This window comes from Anser cygnoides, chromosome 2, assembly GCF_040182565.1.
Source record: "Anser cygnoides isolate HZ-2024a breed goose chromosome 2, Taihu_goose_T2T_genome, whole genome shotgun sequence".
NCBI lineage: Eukaryota > Metazoa > Chordata > Aves > Anseriformes > Anatidae > Anser > Anser cygnoides.
This window is the reverse complement of record NC_089874.1, coordinates 162,439,401-162,454,040: the sequence shown is the minus strand read 5'-3', so window position 1 is coordinate 162,454,040 and position 14,640 is coordinate 162,439,401. Positions and strand designations below refer to the sequence as shown.

Sequence of the window (14,640 nt, the reverse complement as noted above, 5' to 3'; positions counted from 1 at the left end):
GCACGCCCCCTGCAATTCGTTTTCCTCTAAAAACGTGTGTGAAGCACGCTTCGTGCTCGTTGGCGTGGCCAACGAGCGGCGCTTGAGCGCGCGGGGCTGCGTGGGCTGCGACGTGGCCGCCAGCTGCCCCAAAATGAAGCTTTTTGACCTCGTTTTAGGAAGAGACTTGCATTTCTTTCCCGCTCCGCGCTTCAGCCGCCGAGTTTGTGCCTGTCCTCGTCGTTATTTCTCGTTCGAGTCGCTCCGTGCCAAGAGGTGGCCGTGTTGCGGTGGCGCAGGGAACGGGAACGGGGGCTTGCGGTTCAGGAAGAGGAAGGCTTTTTGGGGGGGGAGAAGGAGAAAAAGAGGTTTCTTTTGCTTTCCGTGGCTGAGGAGGGGGCTGGGGGGACGGAGAGGATGCTGCGGGGAGAATTTGGGGTCTGGCGGATGGGGGGTGACCTGTGGGGACAATCGGACGGCCGTATAACCGCACGGTTGTGCTGATGGATCGGCTTTTGGGCAGCTGCCTGACTTTAGGGCCGAGTTTTGCCCCGTTTAGGGATGTCGACGAGGGTTGAACCTACACCCGCTGCTGGAAGCGTTCGTGCGGCGCGTGAAGGCGACCCGTGTGGCTGGAGATCCATCGTCCGGCTTCTGTGGTCGCTCTTCCGAAACCGGAGGTGGTGGATCCGTCGGGGGTGGCGTCGTGGGGTGCCAGGGGGCTTTAATTCCTCGCGGTGCGTGGGGTGAGGAACAGCCCTTCGGCCTCCCACGGAATACCCGCTGCCGGCTGTGGGGTTAATTGGGGACTCAGACCCCACAAACCCCATACTGGGGACCTCTCTGCAGCGCGACGTGTCCGGTTAAGAGCATTTTACGTACGAGAAAGTTGCGATATTGGTAGCTCGGTCCCCCCTGCCCCGAAGCGGATCAAATTATCAAATTATCTCTGTTCCTGAGGGGTGCTGACAGAGCCTAGCACAAGCCTTGATCTGGGAGAGTTTTGAGGTGTGTCGGAGTGACTTTAGTTATTTTCCAGCTTGGGTCTGCGAGCTTGGGGATCCTGGCTCCGAGGTGGGGAAGCGAACAACCTGCTGGAACAGCTCGGTGGCCGTGCTGTGGGGCTCTTCTTCCTCGCAAACCGCAGCAGCTGCTGTCAAATCGTGGCTCGATTTGGGCCTCAAAATGGCTAAAAGCGGAAGGAAGCCTCCCCTTCGCCGTGTCTGCTGCTCTCCCTCGCTTCCCAAATGCCCCAAATCCTTCCTGTCCCCGCTGTGCTAACGGCACCCCACGTACCGGCGTCTTAGGAGGCGGATTAAAATAATTCTCATCTCTCTCTTCACCGTGAGCATGAAGAGGCTGCGACATTTCTTTCTTGCCTTCTGCAACGGAGAGGAATGAAACCCTTGTAGATCGACCATGATTTGGACGGGGTGAGTGGGACTTGAACCTTCTCCACGAAGCTGTTGGAAGGGCTCCCTCGGTTGCCTTTCTCCTCCCCGGGGAGGAGAAACAAGGTTGTTTCTGCTCCCTTCTCTGCTCCTTTCTCTCTTCGCGGGGCTGAAAGTGGTCCTCTCGAGGAGCAGCCGCGTTAAATAGATCCTCCTGCTGCCAGGGCTCTGTGAGGCTGGGATCTCTGGGTGTGACTTCGTCCCCGTGCGATAACCGAGAGCTTGGCCGTGGTTCCGACACGACATTTTCGATGGGGTTCAATCCCCGGCAAACAGATTTGCAGCTCGGGCTGCTCTGATGATGCCCTGCCTTTCTGTGGCCGTTGAATTATCGCTGTTCCTCCACGTGCTAGGGTCCATTGTTTTTTTTATTTTGCCCGGGGGCTTGAGCTTGGTGAACTTGTTGGATGCTGGGCAGGGACGGGGGATTTTCGAGGCAGCGTTTCACGGTTTTATCTCAGAGCCTAGCTACTGAGAGAACTTGCGGGGCAGCATCCGAGCTGCTTCGTTAGAAGCCCCTTAATGAGCAATTATATATAATGAACGGCAGGCGTGTTCTGGCTTCACAGGGGTCCCCTGGCTTTGGGATCTGTGGCGCGAGCTCTGCGCGACGTGCCCGAGCTGTGAGCAAAGGCATCGCCCCTGCCTTCCCCTAGGGATTAACACGTGGCCGACCCCACTCTCTCCGGTTCCCTTTTTGGACCCAGACGGATCCTGCGCAGAACTGGGGGATGTCCCAAACTGGAAGTTGCTCTGATGGGACGCTGGAGCTGTCTGTGAAGCATTTCTAATGCAGGCAGGGGTCTGGTCGTCCGGGTACTACAACGCAGGGGCAGGGGGTGTGCGTGGGGAGAGCCCGCGCAAAGCAAAGAGGAGCAGAAAACGTTGTGTCGCTCAGCGGAGCCGTAGGGATGTTGACAAAACAGCCTTCAGATTTTGGACTTCTTGACCGCTTAGTACTCAGTATTAATGTGCCTTTAATATTGAAGAGCTCCTTTTTTTTTTTTTTTTTTTTCTTTTTTTTTCCCTTCCTATTTAACTTCTTAGGCTCTCGTTGAAGGGAGCAGAGCATATTTCAGCCTCCCGCCCGACCGTCAGCCTTCCTACATACCCTCTAGAAGTGGTTTTCCAGGCTGTATCAACTTGCCTCCGTTACGGAGAAGACAATTTGGGTCTGAAGCAGGGATCTGGTACGAGAAGGGGAGAACGCTGGGGTTGTCTTTACTGAGATCCTCGTGCCCCCGCGTTGCACGGAAATAATTCAGCCTATTTCCGTGCAAGCTGAAAAGAATGGCGCGACTTCTATTTTCCTCCTCAACCGTATCCAGCTATCCGTATAAAAAAAAATCCTTCTTTGCACGACCTATCATATTTGGAAGTGCTTTTGCAGCCTGGACTCCCCGTCCCCCTCCTCGCCGTGCCGGGGGAGCCCCGAGCTGCGTTCCCCTTCCCGCTGCACGAAGCAGGGGGAGGCCGGCTGCTAATTAAGGTCTGGGTGAAGTTCCCACCGATTTCCATTCCCCCAGCATCCTTTCGATTCCCCGAACCGTCCTTTCGATTCCCCCAACCATCTTTTTGGCACCGGACCCGGAGGACTTGATGCAGAGAGCAAACCCCGGCCTCCTGCTCCTTCATTTTTGCGGAGCGGCTTCCCCGCAGCCTGGGGCGGGATTTTGCCGAATGGGTTCAGGGTTTTTTTTTTTTTTTTTGGGGGGTGGGGGGGGTTATTCCCCAAACCGTGGCAGCACGATCTTTTCCGGACCAATTTTGAGGGCAAAGGCCGGCTTTTAAGTGACATCTCGCCCGTCCAGACAGCAGCGCGGGTGCAGGAAATCCCCCTTAAATTTTTACCAGCAGCCTCGCTGAGAGCGATGGGGGCGGCATATTTGACATCTTGCAGGACGAGGCCCCTTTTCCGCTATTTTTTGAATGAAAACCAGGTGAAAACTTGTGGTTTTTTTTTACTTTCCTTACCCTTGCCAAAGTCCACGCTTGCCCTCCTTGCACCACCGCTGCCTTGGTTGGGTTCACCGCGCTCGGCGCGGCAGCGCTCTCGTCCCTTTTGTAGGAAAAACCAGAACGAATTGCTTCGTTTTAAGATTCTTTCGGGCAGGTACGTGGCAGCTGCTGGGATGTGAGGGGCCGGCAGAGCCGTGCCGTGCCCGTTCCCCGCGTGTCCCCCGCGGGAGCCCGTCGCGCGCGCCGAGAAAGCGGGGCGATTTGGGATTTTCGGGGAGCCTCCCGCGCCGCCCTGCCTTCGGCACAGCCCTGCAGAGGGCACTCGCGCCCCTCGCATTTTCCCCGGTCCACCTTTTTCCGGTTATTGATGGCCTAATTTCGTCTTTATGTGAAAGAAAGCAGATATCAAGTAATTTGCAGCAATAACCTGCTAATGCTGGGCCAGTATCAAAACTCCCATGTTCATTTCAAGTGGCAGATAAAACACTAATATATAATTATCCTTGCAAATTGGATTGTTTTAAATAACCAAAAGGCTATGGCCAGGAGAAAACTATCCCATTTCCCTTGAGTTACTATTGCAGTGTAATTGCTGCGTTCAATCAATTTCCTTGGCATTAGAAATTCCATCACAATCAACATTAAGCTTTATTCATTGTGATGGCTAAGAGCCGGGCCATTTCTCCTCTTTTCCTTAACTGGCAAAATTAATCAGGGAAAAGATTTTAAACATTTACCCGTGCGAAAGAGGTCAGCTCTGCCACTATATTGCTCAGCAGATAAGGGGGCTAATAAAAAGAAAATTGAATTACTAATGATCGCCAGGCACCGAGTATATAAAACCTGGCAATCGCCCGGTTCGGGGGGGGGGGGGGGGGAAAAAAAAAAAAAAGAAAAAAAAAAAAGAGAATCAATTTGCTGCGGACAAGGTGCGCTCGTTTTTTATTTTGGGCGCATATTATCAGCAATTTAATTTGCGAGCGCATAAACAGGGAGGGGAAGCGGCTAGAAAATAATGAGCCCGGCGGTGTGAAATGCTGCGGGGCCGCGCGCCGTACGCAATTTATTTGGCACAACAGATAATCGCTTTAATTGAATCCAAAAGTGCATTGTTCAGCAGCGGCGCGGGCTGCCCGCCTGGCCCGTGGGGATTGCAGGGGATTGCAGAGATGCCGGCGAGAGGCTCCCCGGTGCCTTTTTTTTTTCTTTTTCTTTTTTTTTCCTCCCCCCCTGTAACGTCCCCTCGCGGGCAGGACTTCCCAGCCGTGTGCCCGGGGGTTCGCGGCTGGCTGGAGGCAGGGGGAGGACGAAGCGAGCGGCTGCTCCCTCGTACCCCTATCTTAAATAATTCGCTTCCTTAAGTAACTCGAATCGGTTAGCGGCGGCTCAGCGCGCTAAAACAAAACCTTTAACCCTAAAACAAAACCTTTCAGGTTTCGTTTCGGGGCGAATTCGCCGAGCTGGGCGCAGCCAGGAGGGGAGCAGAGCCCCCGAAACACCCCCGGTCGTTCATTTCTTCCCCTGGGACGAATGGGGCGCGCTTCTGAGCCTGGCTTTTTAGAGTCCCGGCAAGCTGGCAGCGCTTTATGTCCCCCTGTCGGCTTCTTATTTGGTGACTTTTGCCCCCCCCCAGCTATAAAAATGCTGTGAAATGGGAATTCCTGGTTGGGGGGGGGGCTTCGAGGCTGCCCCATCAATCGCATCGCCCCGGGTTGGGACCTGCCGGCTGCTGCCCGGTGGCGTGCGGCTCTCGCTGCTGAGCGAGCCGGAGAAGAGGCGTGAGATGTGCAGCACGTGCGTGGCTCGCGGCGGAGCCCTTTAGTCCCCCCCCCCCCCCCCCGGGGACTTGCTCGAATTAAATTATTTCGCCGCTGAGCCCCCGGAGTTGAGCCCTCGCGACCTCCTCCTGCTTTTAGGGACCCGGCGCCGCGAGCGCGTCCTTTGTGGCGTCCACCCCGGGCGCTGCCAGGAGGCTAGTTTGCGTCCTCCTCCCTTCAAAGTCCTTCGAAATATTTCTTCCTGGCTTCTCTTCGCCATTCCCGTGCTCCGGATTGAGGTCACACAACAGTTTGTGTTGGCGTCCTCCTCCTCGTCCTCCGTTGCCACCGCCAGCGCCGCAGCTGGACTCTGCAAACGCGCTCAACCGGAGGAATTTTGCGTTATTTTGCTCTCTGCAGAAGTGCTTCTACACCCCCTTAATTCCACCCGCCTTCTCAAAAAAAAAAAAAACAAACCACAAATCCTCCCTTTTTTCTTTTTTTTTTACCGGCTTGCCCAAAACCACGAGCCGCGCGTCACGGCTGCAGGCGCGGAGGGAGCGAGCCGCTCGGCGTTCCTCGTGCCCGGGCAAGTGCGAGGGAGTAAACGGGGGCGTAAACGGCGAGGAGCCGAGGTATGGCTGGCATCCGAATGCTCAGCTGCTGTTCATTTTATTGGCGCTGGCCGCTTGCGTCCCTTTGGCAGCCCCGAAAAATCTCAGGGCTGGAGTCGAGGTCTCCCGTTCCTTTTCGCGCCGAGCGGAGTAAATATTTCTGACGGGGAGGTTCCAGCTTGGGCACCGTGGGTTTTGGATTTATTTCCTGGCCGCGTCCTTGCTTTATTTGTGATTTTCTCTTCGGTGAGTTGCACGAAGTTGCCGCTTCGGGCTGCGGGCTGCCGTCTGGGATCGCGTCGAGCTGGCCTCTTAGGTCCCATCAGGAGGAGGCGACGCGTGCCCTTGAAGGGAGCCCTCGTCGCGCACGACGCGCTCCGGACCCCGCGGCCTTCTCACGTCTTTTATTCCCCATCACTCGTCGGGGCTTTGGACGGATCCTTCCCGGTTTATCTGAACCGGGTAAACCGGATTAAATCCCGGTTTATCCTCGGGGGTTTCGCTGCCGGGCGCCGGCGGGGGTAACGTCAGCACTGGCCGCGCTGCCGTGCGTGGCTTGACCTTGCCCGTCGGTCGGGGCGCTGCCAGGTCTCCCTTTTCTCGCTTTCCCCGCCTCGTCCTCGGGAGCAGGGGAGGAGCGAGGCTGGCCGAGCGGCTGCCGGGCCCTTCGCCGTCCCTGGGAGAAGTTCACATAGTTGGCTCGCTGCCGGCACCGGTGGCGTCCGCGTTCGTAAGCGGCGGTTTAGGGTTTCTGCCCTCGCTTGGCATTCGCGGGCGACGCCGTCCCGAGCCTGCGAGCGGATTTCTGTTTTCAGAGCCCTCTTTTAAAAATAACGGGCTGCTTCGGGCGAGGGGAGCCAGCTCTGCTAACCGAGGAGGTGTCACCGTGTAGGTGCCTTTTCCCCAAAAAGCTCCGCGTGAGCGCTCCGGCGTCCGGATTTTGGGGGGGCGGGCGAAGCGGGGGCGGCGATACGGGGAGCGTCTGGGTCGAAACGTGTCAGGGATGAGAGCTGAAGGTAGCAGGGGGCCGCTGGGCGTGGATGTGTGCAAGGCTCGTGAGCAGACCCCTGCCACGAGGAAAATTTCGGGCCGGTGATGAGGGCCTGGGGAACAGCAGGCGATGGATATAAACCCACACGGCTCTCCACGTTGAGTTGCATTTCATTATTCTCATTTTCCGCGTCCCTTCTTTCTCCCTTTTTCTGTGAAATTCAGCCTCGTGCCCGATTCGATGCTGAAAATCCTCTCTCGTTGCCCGTGTCCCCAGTTTCAGAGAATCTCTCGTGCGGTGCCCGCTACCGTTTGCTTCTGAAATTCTGTTTGTAGCAGGTGGGTCCCAGGGGAGCAGTATATTCCTGCGCTAACAGGAAGAAATATTGGGCTTTGGGGATGTACGACAGCCTTTCATTGCCTCTGACCCTTGATATTTTCAGGTCCGTGGGGGGCCTTTGCTATGATTTCAGACCTTGCAGGGACAGCGCGGTGCGGAAGAAAAATCGAGTCTCCGCTTTAGTCTCGATCCGCAGGAAGAAAAAAAAAAGAAAAAGGAAACAGAGCAAGAGGTCTTAGCCCTGGAAGTCTTCCCTTGCCACTATTTCTACAGCGAGGTTTGCAGTTAGGTTTTGAAGGGTGATTATTTTTACAGTGAGGTTTGCAGTTAGATTTTTTTTTTTTCAGCCTTACCCTGAAGGAATGCATCTGAGAAAGCTGGGGTGCTTATGGGTGGTTTTAAGCCAGTTTTCGACCTGTCCGGCGCTACCTGCTGCTCAGACTTGTGCTGAATTTCAGTGCTGCTGCCTTTTATCCCCTTGATTGTCTTTTCTTGTATGCTTAAAATAAAACTGAGAGAGAGAAAAGTGGGCATTTAAGGCGCTTTGTCGAAACAGGGACGGATCAGTAACCTGAAGCTTGAAAAATTTCTTCTCTTTTGCTTCCTCCTCTGGCAGTTTCCTTGCTCCTGATGTGCAGAGTGACGGGAAGCATCCCCAGCAGGGTCACCGTTGAAGTTTCAGATGGTTCCCTGGCCGCGAGCTGCTGCCGGCGCTGCCGATCAGCGCATCCCCGGCGGCGCCGGCGGAGCTCCCCAAATCCCACCCCAGCGAACGCTCGGCTCCCTGTAAAACCTGCGTAGGTTTCTCTGTTCTGCTTTCTGCTTCCCGTTCTTCTCCAAATCCCCATTTACGAGTATCTCTCTCTTTTTTTTTTTTGATTTTGCAAACCTTTTCCATCTGATTTTTTTTTTCCCCTGTAACAACGCAGGGGCTTCGTGCGGCGATCCCCCCGTATCGCTGCTGAGCCGAAGTGGAAGCTGTTCGCCCGAGGACCCGCCTGCTCGCTCGGGCTGGGCTTCGTGTGCTCTGCAAAGCGATATAAATGAGTAATACCCCCCCCAGAATATGTAACAGATGCAGGAGTGCACCTGGGGTAAGTGCTTTGTGGACCTGACAGCGTCTCACGAGTCCCACAACGCCGTGCTGGTGCAGCAGTTTTCGCGGTTTCAGGTTTCTGCTTTAGGCTGAGGGACGGGGAAATGCGTTTCCTTCAGTTGTCAACGGGAGTTTTGCTGTTGCCCACGGGGAAAGTTGAGCGTCAGGAAGGTTTCATCCTCTCGTACGCCTCTGTATAATCCAGACGTGTGCAGATTTTGCTGTCGCTCGGGGTCGGAGCGGCGCTGCGTGGGTGTGTGAGCAGAGCCGGTGAACTGGGTGTCCAGCTCAGACCTCAAAACCGATCCTATGCCTTATTCCCTCCCCTAAGCCTGCCCTCGGGAGCTCTCTGGTGGGAAAAGGGCAGGAGAGCAGACGTGGAGCCTTAATGTGGGCTGGTAAACCCCCCGTTAAACCCCCCGATGGTGCATTTTGTGCTGTTCTGTGCACGGGGAAACGTCCCGGGACAGCCCGTCCTTAGGTGGGACGGAGAGCGCCCAGGCAGTGAGCGTGAGCAGGCACGTGTCTGCCATTCAGCCTTGAAAAAACCTCCCAGGAACGTGTCTTGCGAGGGCTCTGCAGTAAAACCGAGCCAACCAGTGTGTGTTTGCCCCCCGTTTGCAGCCTGGGGCAGCTCGTGGAAAAGGAAAAGGGCTCGCAAGGTGCGGTGCTGCTCCGTGACTCGCGGCTCCCGGCCCCAAGAGAGCAGCAGCCACGTTTTATGGGGGTGTAAGGGAAAGTCTGGCTCGGGAACCATGCTGGGAATGAAAAAAACAGCTCAAGGAGCCAGGGCAGTGGCTCACTGTGTTGGTCCTGCCGTCCTTTGCTGGAGGTGCTGTGCTTCGTTGTCCGCCGCGGGATGCTCCGCTTCATCTCCTGGAAGCCTCAGCCGTGAGCTTTTTGGGGTGAGAAGGATGAGTCCCAGGAACTCCAAACAGCTTCAAATACCTCCAGTACAGCTTTTTGGAAGAAGAGATGGACTCATCTTTTGTAGAAGCGTTTTGAAGATGAGACCAACCTCACCCAAATGGGGTTTTTTCTTGGCCGGGTGTAGCCCGTGATTGGTGAGCGTAATCTAGCGGCGATGGCTTTTGCTCGGTTATTAGGTGCTTTGTGTGAAAGTACCTGTTATCAATGAGAAAAATCAAGAGGGGATTTGATAGGGGGATACGAGTTCATCAGAGACGCCACTTTCAGTGTATGTATAGGGGTGTGTTTTTAAAATAAGATTTACTCGACTATCTCAACGTTAACTGGGGCATTTTACGGTGCTCCCCTTCTGCGAGCTTCCGCGATCCATCATTTCCCTGCTGGCGTGCTGGAGTGGCTGTTAGGTTTTACTACGCCAAACACTGTAAAAGGGCATTAGAGCAGTTAAATCTGGAGTCTTGCTTTCATAAGGAAAAAAGAAAATGCTGAATTAGGCAGCGGAAAAGGCAACCGCAGCGATACTGGAATCTTGCATAAATTATCAGAAGAGTCAGAGGCTGGCAAGTTTATGTATTGTTACAGCTCTGCTAATTAATTATTCCAGAATAATCAATGTTTAAAAGAAAAAGTTTGGTTCTCTCCCGTCGTAATGGACTCTGATATTTACTTTCGGTATGGCAGCTGTATTTTGTTTTGTGGTGTGGCCGTGCTTTAATTTTACCTCCCCGGCGGTGGGGCTCAGGGGGTCTCACTCACGGCATCGTCTTCGGAGCAAGACGTTCCCGACGTCCAGGGAAAGCCTCCATCACGAGTATTTGCAGGATGAGAGGCTCGAAGGAAGCAGAGGAATTATTTAAGAGGCTATAAAATGTTTGCAAATTGAGATGAAATGGTCCACGCGCTGGGGAGATAGATGTGTGCGACTGGAGGAAGTAAGTTGATATATTTTTTAAATAGATGGTGAAATTCTGGCCCCGGTGAAGTCGTCTGGGCTTAAACTTTTACCCTTATGCTTCATGGTGTGTATATTTCTAACGGCAGTGCTTGCTTTGGTGAAAAACACGTTGTGGGGCAGGAGTAAGGAGGTGTCACGGGTCGGCTGTGGTGTCTGTAGGTACATCGGGAAGCGAGCGGGGGAATTGGGTGAAATGCTACAGGAACTGTTGTATTAACGTTCTGTTAATCTGTCACATTCATGACGCTTATTCAATTCCAGAGTTAGGGCTCAACCTAAAAGACAAATTCAGCTCGTGGAGAATTGAGGTATAAATCTTTCAGAGGTGGAACAGCGGGACTTGTCATTGACACAATTTCTTGACAGTGGGATTGTTTTCTTAACGTCATGCTTTGGAAAGGGTAAGTCGAAAACCGCGAGACATGAAGACGTTTGCCAGCTCCTAAAACGTTCTGCCCTTTTAACGGGCTCTCTTCGTGTGCTTTAAAAAAAAATCTTGGGGCTGTGGCGTGGTGCGTTTTGTTCTGAAGAGACCACCTTGGGGAGGGAGCGCGTCTCTGCCTCCTCTGCGCTACCCAAAACTGGAGGGGGATGTCTGGAGAAGCAAAATGCAGATTAGAAAGGATGAAAAGGGCTGTTCCAGTTGAGTGTCCAGGCTTGGCAAGCTGTCGGCTTCGTGCTTAACTTTGAATATTCTTCATTGTAAGAAGAGATGGCCTCCTTCTGGATGGTGGAATGGCGCGGAGCTGCACGTCGCCATCTGTCTCTTTCTAGAAAGACGGGATTCACGTTTGCCAAGGACTCCGGGTCCCAGTAAGCACAGCACACCGAAACTGAGCTGAGGAAACCTATAAACACTGACGTCCTGGTGTCCTCCAGACTCTTAATATAGTGTGCACCTGACCCTGTCTTCTGGGAAGCCCGTTGTTCCTTAGCAGCTCTGCTGAAAAGGGCTTGGGGCTGTGTTGGATGCTAAGCTGCAAGAGCCCAAAGCATTCGTTGTTATTATTTTTAAACAATTAAAATAAACTTGCACTGGGCGGCATTAAGAGGAAGATGGCCAGCAGCTGTAGGAATGGTGTTAACCCTCTTTGTGGCGCTGGGGGCCGCTGGTGTGCTGGTATACCCATTTTGGGGCATCTCGGTTCAAGGAGGATGGGAAGAGATGGTTCATCTGGACTCGTCTTGGGAAGCTGTGGAGTCTCTGCCCTTGGAGGTGTTTTGGGTTTGGGTAGACGAAGCTGCAGCTGCCCCGATTTCGTGTCGGTGGTGCTCGTGCTTCAAGCAGAGGGTTGGTGGCACCTCAAGAGGTCCGTTCCTGTGCTTTCAAGGGAACATTTTCTGCCACAATGCTAAAATTTTCATGTTAAGCAACCAAGTCCCTTTGCAGCTCACAGGGTTTTGTAGCATTTGGGGTTGGTGATGTCAAACCCAACTGACAAAAACATCCAACTTCTGTCTGGCGGTGAGGCAGTTCTCATCGACGAGGTTGGTGCAGGATTGCCGCTTCATCATCACGTCTGCAAAGGGCTTTGGACCCTACAGAAAGCCCAGAGATGCTTTGCCAGAGCCCTTTTATTGATCTTTGCTGAAGAGAATGAAAATAGTCATAAGATCCTGGGTTAGGAGGCGATTTTGGAGCATTGTCATGAAGAAGAAGCACTCTTTGGAGGTGATGACAGTGCTGTGCTCTTGGATGTGAAGGCCAGGACCAAAGCAGGAGACCCAACTACTTCACTTCGCTGCTCGAGGGAACCTGTAATTGAGGTCCTCTAGGTCTGAGTTGACCTTGACCGCAGCAGAAGAGGACTTCAGTGTTGTATTTACAAAACCGAGCCTTCCACTTCGCACGATCGCCTTGCGGTAGCCCCGCTGTGGCTAGGGCTGGCTTCATTTTGTGTGTGTTGTTCTTCTGTGCCATTATTCGTGCGGTGCCAAGGCTGCAAATTGCCCTGTACAACCAGAAGGCGCCAACCCGTTGATGTACTCGGTGTCCTGAAGAGCTGGCGGTGGAAAATCTGGCCAAAGGACGATGCAGAAATACTGACCAGCCAGCAGCTGGGTGGGCTTGTGAACAGCTAGGCTTTGTGGTGTGCTTCTTTGAGTTTAGGCACAATACTTAGATGTTATAAATGCAGTAAGGGCAGCATCTGTGCCTTGTATGAAGCCGTGTCTCCAAGTTTTGGTCTGGAGATCCTTCAAATACTCGTACAAGTCAGTTGAAGGGGTACCCACGTCCGGGTGGTGCAGCTCGGTGCCAACTTGTCCTTTCCTTGACTTATAAAAAGTCCTTAACCTGAACGAGGGATGCAAATAAATCCTCCAGATAGCGTTAGGGCTATGCAGAAATGGCCCTGTCCTTGGAAATGGGGAGGCAAATCCCCCACTGCTGCCCGCTCGTGGCTTTCAGTTCGCCCTGCTGGGAGGAGCAGGGACGGGAGATGGGTTTTGTTCCTCCCGATGGGTTTTGTTCCTCCCCAGAGTGGCTGATGGACAGCTTACATGGGGAAGGGAAAGGAAGGGGAAGAAATTGAGAGCGTGATAAACGCATCCTGTGCCCTGCGGATGTGTTTCTTTCTGCTCCTGGATCCACGTGGGGGCACCAAAAAGCTGCCCTGCCTTCTCTGGGTTTCGCAGGACTGCGTGCAGCCTGTCTTTTGGGGCCAGAGCCTTAGCGAGGACATGGAAATACCCCCAGATACGCAGTCTGAGCTCTCACATTTGCAATTTTCCCTTCCCAGCTGATGGCTTACGGCACATCCATCCCCATCCGCTGCTTTCCCGAGCGCCCCCCCGTGCTGTAGCTGTCATTTGGGGGGACGTCTGGCCTCCGGGACACCTCTGGGACCAGGGCTGCTGCTTGCTGAGCTGCGGCATGGGGCAGCTGGGGCTGCTTTTGGGGACATTGTCTGCTTTCTGTGACTGTGTGTGACGTGGACAGATCCCGATCTCGGTACCGAGTTGTCAGTTTGAGCTGTTCGCTCTGGCTGAGCTTTGATTTTGGGAGCTAATTGCATTTTGTTTCCTAGGTGCGTGTAAGACAGCCCGGTCCCTTGGGCTCACCAGGCATCATTAACTCAAAAATGCCCCCCTTCAAGTTTATCATTCTGCTCTAATTTGTAAAAAAGGCCCTTTGGGGAGAGTCTGAGGAGGATGCCAGCTTACACCAGGCACTCGGATGGTACCAAAGACACGGGGACAAGCGAGCGGAGCTCAGCGTGGACCGCAGGGGATGGCTTTGCTCATCTCCCGGCGCTTCTTCCCCTCTCCATCCCCACCGCATCTCCCCAGCATCCGCACAATGAGGCTGTGGCTGGTCGCTTTGCTCAGCTGCCCTCATCCTTGCTGCCTCCTCTGCGATCAGCCGGCAGTGGGAAGGCAGCGAGTACCTTGCTGCGGGGCTGTTTCACGGCTCCGCTTGAAGACGTTTCTGAATGAAACCCCTCCGGTTCCCACCTGAGCGCGACGGCGGCGACATAAACAAGCAAAGCCCGGTAATAAAAACCTAATGAAGAATACCAGCGTGAAATCAAGATGTTAAACCTCCGCTAGTGACAGGCAGTAAATCTGCAGCCTGGTGTGTTCCTGCGCTTTTTAATATATATTAAAGCGGGCAGCTCCTTTTATCTCTTCTTGTCTCGTGGGCTCCGAGGCTGAGCAGTGCTGAGAGCGAGTCCATTCCCTTCGCACCGTGGCCTTCCAGCTTTGCTCTCCCACTTCAAGGATTTCCAGTCTAGGCGTTTCTGGCTTTCAGGGGAGCTGCTCTTTGGCTCCTCTGTGTTTTAAAGGCTTCGGTGAAAAGGAGCTTTCTTTAGCACATGAGTTAACCTGCAAGCTCCTTTTTCCGAAGAGTGGGACGGCCTCGGATCGCATTTACTGTACGGGATCCGCGCTCTCTTGCTTACATGCCCTCTTGTCTCGTGGCTTGTGCTAAGCAGCAGGCTGTGGTTTGGAAACTTAGACCTGCAGCTTGATTTCTTTTTCCGAGTACTCAGATTTACTTTAATTTCTTACCTGGCTGCATGTGGTCCCAGATTTTTGAGGCTTTCTGATAATTTTTGATAGGAAATATCGGCTCAAAGAGTTTTCCTTTCATTTGTGTGGTGCCTTCATGATTCCCAGTCTTACCTTTAAACCCAAGGGACATTTTCTTCCTTACTTTATCTCCCTGAATACCTATTCGATATGGAATCAGTTCAGAGCCTCTTGTGCTGAATGTGCTGGGGAAAGGCTGGTTTTACACGAAGTGGGTACGGGGGGCGAGGACCTTGCCCCTTCCGCATCACCCTCTGCAGGCTGGACACCACACCAGGCACTTTGTGTGTGCTGACACTTCCTTTGTCCTTCCCGAAGAGGTTAGTGCACATCCCGAGCTGCGTGGCTGCCTAATGCTTTGCTTTTTCTCTTTTAAATATTCATGGGAGCAGAGTGGTTGGGTTGCTTAATGGAGCGGCGCGGCCTTCCGCGTCCGAGGCAGAAGTGGACTTGTTGTCAATAGCTCTTAAAAACTTTTCACTAAGCCGCCTGATAGGCAGTCAGATTGACATATTTCTCCTCTTTTGACGTTTA

The 14,640-nt window shown here is 53.6% G+C and overlaps 1 protein-coding gene across 2 annotated transcripts in view; it reads left to right on the top strand.

Moving 5' to 3' along the window:
* Nucleotides 1-14,640, top strand: part of ZC3H3 (zinc finger CCCH-type containing 3) — a 137,300-nt gene that overhangs the window by 5,047 nt on the left and 117,613 nt on the right. The window lies entirely within an intron of this gene.